Here is a 12,196-nt window from a genome sequence, read left to right on the forward strand (position 1 = left end):
ATTTCTTCGTCATCTGCATCCCAATCCTGTCGGACATAGTTCAGCCAGGATCCTCCTGACAAGGAGAGAGACCTTAATGAGTTCAGTATGTCGCCATAGGGCAAGTGCTGAAAAATATCCGTGGAGGTAAACTCCATGATCGGCGCCCAATCAGATTCGATAGGAATGGGCGCAGGCGGTTCAGAGTCCGTGACCGGAGAAGGACCCGCCATTTTGACAACATGACTCTCGTGCAGGGTAAGGTCGATGTTTGACTCGATCGCCGCTGAGGATACGGCCTCCGTGGCGGGGTCTATCCACCCGTCCATGGATGGCGCGACTGGCTCCGAATTGAGGGTCAGAGCGGTTGCCGGTGCGATCTCCTAAACACTGTCTGATGGCAGAGCTAAATCGTACCCGTCGTGACCGCATGGCGCACAAGGCTGGGACTCGAATCTGTCGAAGGTCAAGCCTCCGCGGACCTCGGCCGTGTAATTAAAGCTTCCAAACCTGACCTGGAGGCCAGGGGCGTAACTTTCGATCTGCTCCAGATGGCCAAGTGAGTTGGCCTGCAGCGCGAAGCCGCCGAACACAAAGATCTGTCCGGGGAGAAAAGTCTCACCCTGGACCGCATCGCTATCGATGATAGTAGGAGCCATAAAGCCTAACGGCGACGACACAGAGGAACTCTCAATGAAAGCACCAATGTCAGTGTCAAAACCGGCAGATCTCGGGTAGGGGGTCCCGAACTGTGCGTCTAAGGCGGATGGTAACGGTAGGGGACATGATGTTTTACCCAGGTTTGGGCCCTCTTGATGGAGGTAAAACCCTACGTCCTGCTTGATTTATTCTTGATGATATGGGTATTACAAGAGTTGATCTACCACGAGATCGGAGAGGCTAAACCCTAGAAGCTAGCCTATGGTATGATTGTATGTTGTCCTACGGACTAAAACCCTCCGGTTTATATAGACACCGGAGGGGGCTAGGGTTACACAAGGTCGGTTACAAAGGAGGGGATATACATATCCGTATTGCCTAGCTTGCCTTCCACGCCAAGTAGAGTCCCATCCGGACACGGGACGAAGTCTTCAATCTTGTATCTTCATAGTCCAATAGTCCGGCCAAAGGATATAGTCCGGCTGTCCGGAGACCCCCTAATCCAGGACTCTCTCAGTGATCTTCACCTTTCCTTTTTACATTTTATCCTTTGGCAAGCATAATGTGTTGGAAAGATCCTGATATATATAGCTAATTGGATGTGAGATTTCATGAACTATTATTGTTGACATTACCTTTGAGGTAAAAGGATGGGGGAAAAACTATAAGCCCCTATCTTTCTCTGTGTCTGACTAAAACTTCATAACCATAAATATTGCGTGAGTGTTAGCAATTGTGAAAGACTAAATGATGGTTCGGTATGTGGACTTGCTGAAAAGCTCTTATATTGACTCTTTCCTATGTTATGATAAATTGCAATTGCTTTAATGACTGAGATTATAGTTTGTTAGTTTTCAATGAAGTTTCTGATTCATACTTGAAATTGTGATTGAATAGTTACTTTAGCATAAGAAATCATATGACAATATATATATATATATATGTTGTTGTTATAAGAGTGATCATGATGCCCTCATGTCCGTATTTTATTTTATCGACACCTCTATCTCTAAACATGTGGACATATTTTTCGATTTCGGCTTGCGCTTGAGGACAAGCGAGGTCTAAGCTTGGGGGAGTTGATACGTCCATTTTGCATCATGCTTTTATATTGATATTTATTGCATTATGGGCTGTTATTACACATTATGTCACAATACTTATGCCTATTCTCTCTTATTTTACAAGGTTTACATGAAGAGGGAGAATGCTGGTAGCTGGAATTCTGGACTGGAAAAGGAGCAAATATTAGAGACCTATTCTGCACAACTCCAAAAGTCCTAAAACTTCACGGGACCACGTTTCTGAATATATATAAAATATTGGGCGAAGGAAGTACCAGAGGGGGGCCACCCACCATCCACGAGGGTGGGGGCGCGCCCTACCCCCCTAGGCACGCCCCCTGCCTCGTGGGCCCCCTGGTAGCCCTCTGATGCCCATCTGTGGCTATATGGAGTCTTTCATCCAGGAAAAAAAATCATAAGCTAGTTCACGAGACGAAACTCCGCCGCCACGAGGCGGAACCTTGGCGGAACCAATTTAGGGCTACGGCGGAGCTGTTCTGCTGGGGAAACTTCCCTTCGGGAGGGGGAAATCATCACCATCGTCATCACCAACGATCCTCTCATCGGGAGGGGGTCAATCTCCATCAACATCTTCACCAGCACCATCTCATCTCAAACCCTAGTTCATCTCTTGTATCCAATCTTTGTCCCAAAGCCTCAGATTGGTACATGTGGGTTGCTAGTAGTGTCGATTACTCCTTGTAGTTGATGCTAGTTGGTTTTTTTGGTGGAAGATCATATGTTCAGATCCTTTATGCATATTAATACCCCTCTGATTATGAACATGAATATGATTTCTGAGTAGTTACGTTTGTTCCCAAGGACATGGGAGAAGTCTTGCTATAAGTAGTCATGTGAATTTGGTATTCGTTCGATATTTTGATGAGATGTTGTTGGAGAACATAGTAATTTAAAAAACTTTCCTAAGCACACGCAAGATCATGGTGATGTATAGAAACGACAGGGGAGAGTGTCATCCACGTACCCTCGTAGACCGTTAAGCGGAAGCGTTATAACAACGCGGTTGATGTAGTCGTACGTCTTCACGATCGACCGATCCTCAGCACCAAACGTACGGCACCTCTGCATTCAGCACATGTTCAGATCGGTGATGTCCCACGAACTCACGATCCAGTAGAGCTCGAGGGAGAGTTTCTTCAGCATGACGGTGTGGTGATGATGTTGATGAAGCTACCATCATAGGGCTTCGCCTAAGCACCACTATGATATAACCGAGGTGGATTATGGTGGAGGGGGCACCGCACACGGCTAAGAGATCAACAGATCAATTGTTGTGTCTCCAAGGGGTGCCCCCCTCCCCGTATATAAGGAGGGAGAGGAGGAGGGGTGGCCAAGGAGGAGGAGGCGCGCCCAAGGGGGGAAATCCTACTCCAAGTAGGATCCCCCCTCTTTCCTAGTCCTAGTAGGAGAGGGGAAGGAAGGGGAGGATAAGAGAAGGAAAGGGGGGCCGCCCCCCTAGTCCAATTCGGTTTGGGCTAGCGGGGCCGCGCGCCCCTAGCTGGCCGCCTCTCCTCTTCCTCCACTTGGGCCCATAAGGCCCAATAACCCCTGGGAGGTTCCGGTAACCTCCCGGTTCTCCGGTATTTATCCGATAACCCTCGGAACTCATCCGGTGTCCGAATATAACCTTACAATATATCGATCTTTACGGCTTGACCATTTATAGACTCCCCGTCTTGTTCGTGATCATATCCGGGACTCCGAACTAACTGCAGTACATCAAAACACAAAAAACTCATAATACCGATCGTCACAGAACTTTAAGCGTGCGGACCCTACGGGTTCGAGAACTATGTAGACATGACCGAGACACGTCTCCGGTCAATAACCAATAGCGGAACCCGGATGCTCATATTGGTTCCTACATATTCTACGAAGATCTTTATCGGTCAAACTGCATAACAAACCACGTTGTTCCCTTTGTCATCGGTATTTTACTTGCCCGAGTTTCGATCGTCGGTATCTCAATACCTAGTTCAATCTTGTTACGGACAAGTCTCTTTACTCGTTCTGTAATGCAACATACCGCAACTAACTCATTAGTCATATTGCTTGCAAGGCTTATAGTGACGTGCATTACCGAGAGGGCCCAGAGATACCTCTCCGATAATCGGAGTGACAAATCCTATTCTTGATCTATGCCAACTCCACGAACACCATCAGAGGCACCTGTAGAGCACCCTTATAATCACCCAGTTACGTTGCGACATTTGGTAGCGCACAAAGTGTTCCATCGGTATTCGGTAGTTGCATAATCTCATAGTCATAGGAACATGCATAAGTCATGAAGAAATCAATAGAAGTAAACTTAAATGATCAAGTGCTAAGCTAACGAAATGGGTCAAGTCAATCACATCATTCTCCTAATGATGTGATCTCGTTGATCAAATAACAACTCATGTCTATGGCTAGGAAACTTAACCATCTTTGATCAATGAGCAAGTCAAGTAGAGGCATACTAGTGACACTATGTTTGTCTATGTATTCACACATGTATTATGTTTCCGGTTAATACAATTCTAGCATGAATAATAAACATTTATCATGAAGTAAGGAAATAAATAACAACTTTATTATTGCCTCTAGGGCATATTTACTTCAGTCTCCCACTTGCACTAGAGTCAATAATCTAGATTACACAGTAATGATGCTAACACCCATGGAGTCTTGGTGTTGATCATGTTTTGCTCGTGGAAGAGGCTTAGTCAGCAGGTTTGCAACATTCAGATCCGTATGTATCTTGAATATCTCTATGTCTCCCACCTGGAGTTGATCCCGGATGGAATTGAAGCGTCTCTTGATGTGCTTGGTTCTCTTGTGAAATCTAGATTCCTTTGCCAAGGCAATTGCACCAGTATTGTCACAAAAGATTTTCATTGGACCTGATGCACTAGGTATGACACCTAGATCGAATATGAACTCTTTCATCCAGACTCCTTCATTTGCTGCTTCTGAAGCAGCTGTGTACTCCGCTTCACACGTAGATCCCACCACGATGCTTTGTTTAGAACTGCTCCAACTGACAGCTCCACCGTTCAATATAAACACGTATCCGGTTTGCAATTTAGAATCGTCCGGATCAGTGTCAAAGCTTGCATTGGCGTAACCATTTACGATGAGCTCTTTGTCAACTCCATAAATGAGAAACATATCCTTAGTCCTTTTCAGGTATTTCAGGATGTTCTTGACCGCTGTCCAGTGATCCACTCCTAGATTACTTTGGTACCTCCCTGCTAAACTAATAGCAAGGCACACATCAGGTCTGGTACACAGCATTGCATACATGATAGAGCCTATGGCTGAAGCATAGGGAACACTTTTCATTTTCTCTCTATCTTCTGCAGTGGTCGGGCATTGAGTCTTACTCAACTTCACACCATGTAACACAGGCAAGAACCATTTCTTAGCTTGATCCATTTTGAACTTCTTCAAAACTTTATCAAGGTATGTGCCTCGTGAAAGTCCAATTAAGCATACCGATCTATCTCTATAAATCTTGATGCCCAATATATAAGCAGCTTCACCGAGGTCTTTCATTGAAAAACTCTTATTCAAGTATCCTTTTATGCTATCCAGAAATTCTATATCATTTCCAATCAACAATATGTCATCCACATATAATATTAGAAATGCTACAGAGCTTCCACTCACTTTCTTGTAAATACAGGCTTCTCCAAAAGTCTGTATAAAACCATATGCTTTGATCACATTATCAAAAAGTTTATTCCAACTCCGAGAGGCTTGCACCAGTCCATAAATGGATCTCTAGAGCTTGCACACTTTGTTAGTACCCTTTGTATCGATAAAACCTTCAGGTTGCATAATATACAACTCTTCTTCCAGAAATCCATTAAGGAATGCAGTCTTTACATCCATTTGCCAAATTTCATAATCATAAAATGTGGCAATTGCTAACATGATTCGGACGGACATAAGCATCGCTACGGGTGAGAAGGTCTCATTGTAGTCAACTCCTTGAACTTGTCAAAAACCTTTTGCAACAAGTCGAGCTTTGTAGACAGTTACATTACCGCCAGCGTCAGTCTTCTTCTTGAAGATCCATTTATTCTCGATGGCTTGCCGATCATCGGGCAAGTCAACCAAAGTCCACACTTTGTTTTCATACATGGATCCCATCTCAGATTTCATGGCTTCAAGCCATTTTGCGGAATCTGGGCACATCATCGCTTCCTCATAGTTCGTACGTTCGTCATGGTCAAGTAACATGACCTCCAGAACAGGATTACCATACCACTCTGGTGCGGATTTCAATCTGGTTGACCTACAAGGTTTAGTAGTAACTTGATCTGAAGTTTCATGAGCATCATCATTAGCTTCCTCACTAATTGGTGTAGGTGTCACACGAACCGGTTTCTGTGATGAACTACTCTCCAATAAGGGAGCAGTTACAGTTACCTCATCAAGTTCTACTTTCCGCCCACTCACTTCTTTCGAGAGAAACTCCTTCTCTAGAAAGGATCCATTCTTAGTAACAAATGTCTTGCCTTCGGATCTGTGATAGAAGGTGTACCCAACAAACTCCTTTGGGTATCCTATGAAGACACATTTCTCCGATTTGGGTTCAAGCTTATCAGGTTGAAGCTTTTTCACATAAGCATCGCAACCCCAAACTTTAAGAAATGACAACTTTGGTTTCTTGCCAAACCATAGTTCATAAGGTGCCGTCTCAACGGATTTCAATGGTGCCCTATTTAACGTGCATGCAGCCGTCTCTAAAGCATAACCCCAAAACGATAGCGGTAAATCAGTAAGAGACATCATAGATCGCACCATATCTAGTAAAGTACGATTACGATGTTCGGACACACCATTACGCTGTGGTGTTCCGGGTGGCTCGAGTTGCGAAACTATTCCACATTGTTTCAAATGTAGACCAAACTTGTAACTCAAATATTCTCCTCCACGATCAGATCGTAGAAACTTTATTTTCTTGTTACGATGATTTTCCACTTCACTCTGAAATTCTTTGAAGTTTTCAAATGTTTCAAACTTATGTTTCATTAAGTAGATATACCCATATCTGCTTAAATCATCTTTGAAGGTGAGAAAATAACGATACCCGCTGCGAGCCTCAATATTCATCGAACAACATACATCAGTATGTATGATTTCTAACAAGTCTGTTGCTCGCTACATTGTTCCGGAGAACGGCATTTTAGTCATCTTACCCATGAGGCATGGTTCGCAAGTACCAAGTGATTCATAATCAAGTGATTCCAGAAGTCCATCAGTATGGAGTTTCTTCACGCGCTTTACACCAATATGACCCAAACGGCAGTGCCACAAATAAGTTGCACTATCATTATCAACTCTGCATCTTTTGGCTTCAACATTATGAATATGTGTATCACTACTATCGAGATTCAACACAAATAGACCACTCTTTAAGGGTGCGTGACCATAAAATATATTACTCATATAAATAGAACAACCATTATTCTCAGATTTAAATGAATAACCGTCTCGCACCAAACAAGATCCAGATATAATGTTCATGCTTAACGCTAGCACCAAATAACAATTATTCAGGTCTAAAACTAATCTCGAAGGTAGATGTAGAGGTAGCGTGCTGACGGCGATCACATCGACTTTGGAACCATTTCCCACGCGCATCGTCACCTCGTCCTTAGCCAGTCTTCGCTTAATCCGTAGTCCCTGTTTAGAGTTGCAAATATTAGCAACAGAACCAGTATCAAATACCCAGGTGCTACTGCGAGCTCTAGTAAGGAACACATCAATAACATGTATATCACATATACCTTTGTTCACCTTGCCATCCTTCTTATCCGCCAAATACTTGGGGCAGTTCTGCTTCCAATGACCAGTACCTTTACAGTAGAAGCACTTAGTCTCAGGTTTAGGTCCAGACTTGGGTTTCTTCTCTTGAGCAGCAACTTGTTTACCATTCTTCTTAAAGTTCCATTTCTTCTTCCCTTTACCCTTTTTCTTGAAACTAGTGGTCTTGCTGACCATCAACACATGATGCTCCTTCTTGATTTCTACCTCCGCAGCCTTTAGCATTGCGAAGAGCTCGGGAATTGTCTTATCCATCCCTTGAATATTATAGTTCATCATGAAGCTCTTGTAGCTTGGTAGCAGCGATTTAAGAACTCTGTCAATGACACTATCAGTCGGAAGATTAACTCCCAACTGAGTCAAGTGATTATGGTACCCAAACATTCTGAGTATATGTTCACTTACAGAACTATTCTCCTCCATCTTGTAGCTTTAGAACTTATTGGAGACTTCATATCTCTCAATCCGGACATTTTCTTGAAACATTAACTTCAACTCCTGGAACATCTCATATGTTCCACGACGTTCAAAACGTCGTTGAAGTCCCGGTTCTAAGCCGTAAAGCATGGCACACTGAACTATTGAATAGTCATCAGCTTTGCTCTGCCAAATGTTCATAACATTTGGCGTTGCTCCTGCAGCGGGTTTGGCACCCAGCGGTGCTTCTAGGACGTAATTCTTCTGTGCAGCAATGAGGATAATCCTCAAGTTACGGACCCAGACCGTGTAATTGCTACCATCATCTTTCAACTTTGCTTTCTCAAGGAATGCATTAAAATTCAACGGAACAATAACATGTGCCATCTATCTACAATAACATATACAAGCAAAAATACTATCAGGTACTATGTTCATGATAAATTTAAGTTCAATTAATTATATTACTTAAGAACTCCCACTTAGATAGACATCCCTCTAATCATCTAAGTGAGCACGTGACCCATATCAACTAAACCATAACCGATCATCACGTGAAATGGAGTAGTTTTCAATGGTGAACATCACTATGTTGATCATATCTACTATATGATTCACGCTCGACCTTTCGGTCTCAGTGTTCCGAGGCCATATCTGCATATGCTAGGCTCGTCAAGTTTAACCGGAATATTCTGCGTGTGCAAAACTGTCTTACACCCGTTGTAGATGAACGTTGAGCTTATCACACCCGATCATCACGTGGTGTCTCGGCACGACGAACTTTCGCAACGGTGCATACTCAGGGAGAACACTTCTACTTTGAAATTTAGTGAGAGATCATCTTATAATGCTACCGTCAAACAAAGCAGAATAAGATGCATAAAGGATAAACATCACATGCAATCAATATAAGTGATATGATATGGCCATCATCGTCTTGTGCCTTTGATATCCATATCCAAAGCACCGTCATGATCACCATCGTCACCGGCGCGACACCTTGATCTCCATCCTAGCATCGTTGTCGTCTCGCCAACTATTGCTTCTACGACTATCGCTACCGCTTAGTGATAACGTAAAGCAATTACAAGTCGATTGCATTGCATACAATAAAGCGACAACCATATGGCTCCTGTCAGTTGCCGATAACTTCGTTACAAAGCATGATCATCTCATACAATAAATATAGCATCATGTCTTGACCATATCACATCACAACATGCCCTACAAAAACAAGTTAGATGTCCTCTACTTTGTTGTTGCAAATTTTACGTGGCTGCTACGGGCTGAGCAAGAACCGTTCTTACCTAAGCATCAAAACCACAATGATAGTTCATCAAGTTAGTGCTGTTTTAACCTTCTCAAGGACCGAGCGTAGCCACACTCGGTTCAACTAAAGTTGGAGAAACTGACACCCGCCAGCCACCTGTGTGCAAAGCGCATCGGTAGAACCAGTCTCGCGTAAACATACGCATAATGTCGGTCCGGGCCGCTTCATCCAAACAATACCGCCGAACCAAAATATGACATGCTGGTAAGCAGTATGACTTATATCTCCCACAACTCACTTGTGTTCTACTCGTGCATATAACATCTACGCATAAACCTGGCTCGGATGCCACTGTCGGGGAACGTAGTAATTTCAGAATATTTCCTACGCACACGCCAGATCATGGTGATGAATAGCAACGAGAGGGGAGAGTATCGTCCACGTGCCCTCGTAGACCGTTAAGAGGAAGCGTTATAACAACACGTTTGATGTAGTCGTACGTCTTCACGATCGACCGATCCTCGGCACCGAACGTACGACACCTCCGCGTTCAGCACACGTTCAGCTCGGTGACGTCCTGCGAACTCACAATCCAGTAGAGCTCGAGGGAGAGTTTCTCAACACGACGGCGTGGTGACGATGTTGATGAAGCTACCGTCGCAGGGCTTCGCCTAAGCACCGCTACGATATAACCGAGGTGGATTATGGTGGAGAGGGCACCACACACGGCTAAGAGATCAACAGATCAATTGTTCTGTCTCCAAGGGGTGCCCCCTCCCCGTATATAAAGGAGGGAGAGGAGGAGGGGGCGGCCAAGGAGAGGAGGCGCGCCCAAGGGGGACAATCCTACTGCAAGTAGGATTCCCCCCCTCTTTCCTAGTCCTAGTAGGAGAGGGGAAGAAGGGGAGGAGAAGAGAAGGAAAGGCCCCCCCCCTAGTCCAATTCGGTTTGGGCTAGGGGGGCCGCGCGCCCCTAGCTGGCCGCCTCGCCTCTTCCCCCACTTCGGCCCATAAGGCCCAATAACCCCCCGGGAGGTTCCGGTAACCTCTCGGTTCTCCGGTATTTATCCGATAACCCCCAGAACTCATCTGGTGTCCGAATATAACCTTCCAATATATTGATCTTTACGTATCGACCATTTTGAGACTCCTCATCATGTCCGTGATCATATCCGGGACTCCGAACTACCTTTGGTACATCAAAACACAAAAACTCATAATACCGATTGTCACAGAACTTTAAGCGTGCGGACCCTACGGGTTCGAGAACTATGTAGACATGAGCGAGACACGTCTTCGGTCAGTAACCAATAGCAAAACCTGGATTCTCATATTGGTTCCTACATATTCTACGAAGATCTTTATCGGTCAAACCGCATAACAAACTACGTTGTTCCCTTTGCCATCGGTATGTTACTTGGCCGAGATTCGATCGTCGGTATCTCAATACCTAGTTCAATCTCGTAACCGGCAAGTCTCTTTACTCGTTCTGTAATGCAACATACCGCAACTAACTCATTAGTCACATTGCTTGCAAGGCTTATAGTGACGTGCATTACCGAGAGGGCCCAGAGATACCTCTCCGACAATCGGAGTGACAAATCCTATTCTTGATCTATGCCAACTCCACGAACACCATCAGAGACACCTATAGAGCACCTTTATAATCATCCTGTTATGTTGTGATGTTTCGTAGCGCACAAAGTGTTCCTCCGGTATTCGGGAGTTGCATAATCTCATAGTCATAGGAACATGCATAAGTCATGAAGAAAGCAATAGAAGTAAACTCAAACGATCAAGTGCTAAGCTAACGAAATGGGTCAAGTCAATCACATCATTCTCCTAATGATGTGATCCCGTTGATCAAATAACAACTCATGTCTATGGCTAGGAAACTTAACCATCTTTGATCAATGAGCTAGTCAAGTAGAGGCATACTAGTGACACTATGTTTGTCTATGTTTTCACACATGTATTATGTTTCCGGTTAATACAATTCTAGCATGAATAATAAACATTTATCATGAAATAAGGAAATAAATAATAACTTTATTATTGCCTCTAGGGCATATTTCCTTCAGATGTATGTTGTCTTTCCTCTAGTGGTGTCATGTGAACGTCGACTACATGACACTTCACCATTGTTTGGGCCTAGAGGAAGGCATTGGGGAGTAATAAGTAGATGATGGGTTGCTAGAGTGACAGAAGCTTAAACCCTAGTTTATGAGTTGCTTAGTAAGGGGCTGATTTGGATGCATACGTTTCATGCTATGGTTAGTGAGGGAATCCTGGATTAGGGGGTCTCCGGGCAGCCGGACTATATCCATTGGCCGGACTGTTAGACTATGAAGATACAAGATTGAAGACTTCGTCTCGTGTCCGGATGGGACTCACTTGGTTCTCTTCTTCAAGGAACTGGCAACGGTCGGTAGTGTCTTTTAATTTTACGGCCATCTTCTCTTTGCTTTCGTAATGCGCAGCCTTCTCGGCTCTTAACTCTTCGGCCGCCTTCAAAGCAGCCACATTACTAACTCTTGCTTGTTCCTTGGCTCGGGAAACTTCCGCCCGAAGGGTCTCCACGGTGGCAGCTCCGTCTGCAGTCACAACATATTAAATATATTGGCATCATGCTGCTCTTATTATGTGACATTCACCAGAAAACATTACTTACCCTATGACTCGTCAAGCCGCTTGTTAACAAGCTCGATGTCGGCGTCTGCCGCATCTAGTTGCCGCTTTAATTCGGCAAACTCATTAGTCCGGCTAGCCACTGGAGCTTCCACCACCTGCACATAAAGGCAGTCTGGTTATTACCTGGGACTATGATCCTCTGTTCACCGCCGTTCTCGACGACAACCAGAGTCTCAGGGGCTACTATCTACACAGGGCACACCTAACATGTGTAGTACTATCAAAAAGTATATCATTTCACGTACCTCAAAGCCCATCAGTAGACTCATAAAGGCTTC

Source organism: Triticum urartu, chromosome 3A, assembly GCF_056163025.1.
Source record: "Triticum urartu cultivar PI428250 chromosome 3A, HENAU_Tu73, whole genome shotgun sequence".
NCBI classification, from domain to species: Eukaryota; Viridiplantae; Streptophyta; class Magnoliopsida; order Poales; family Poaceae; genus Triticum; species Triticum urartu.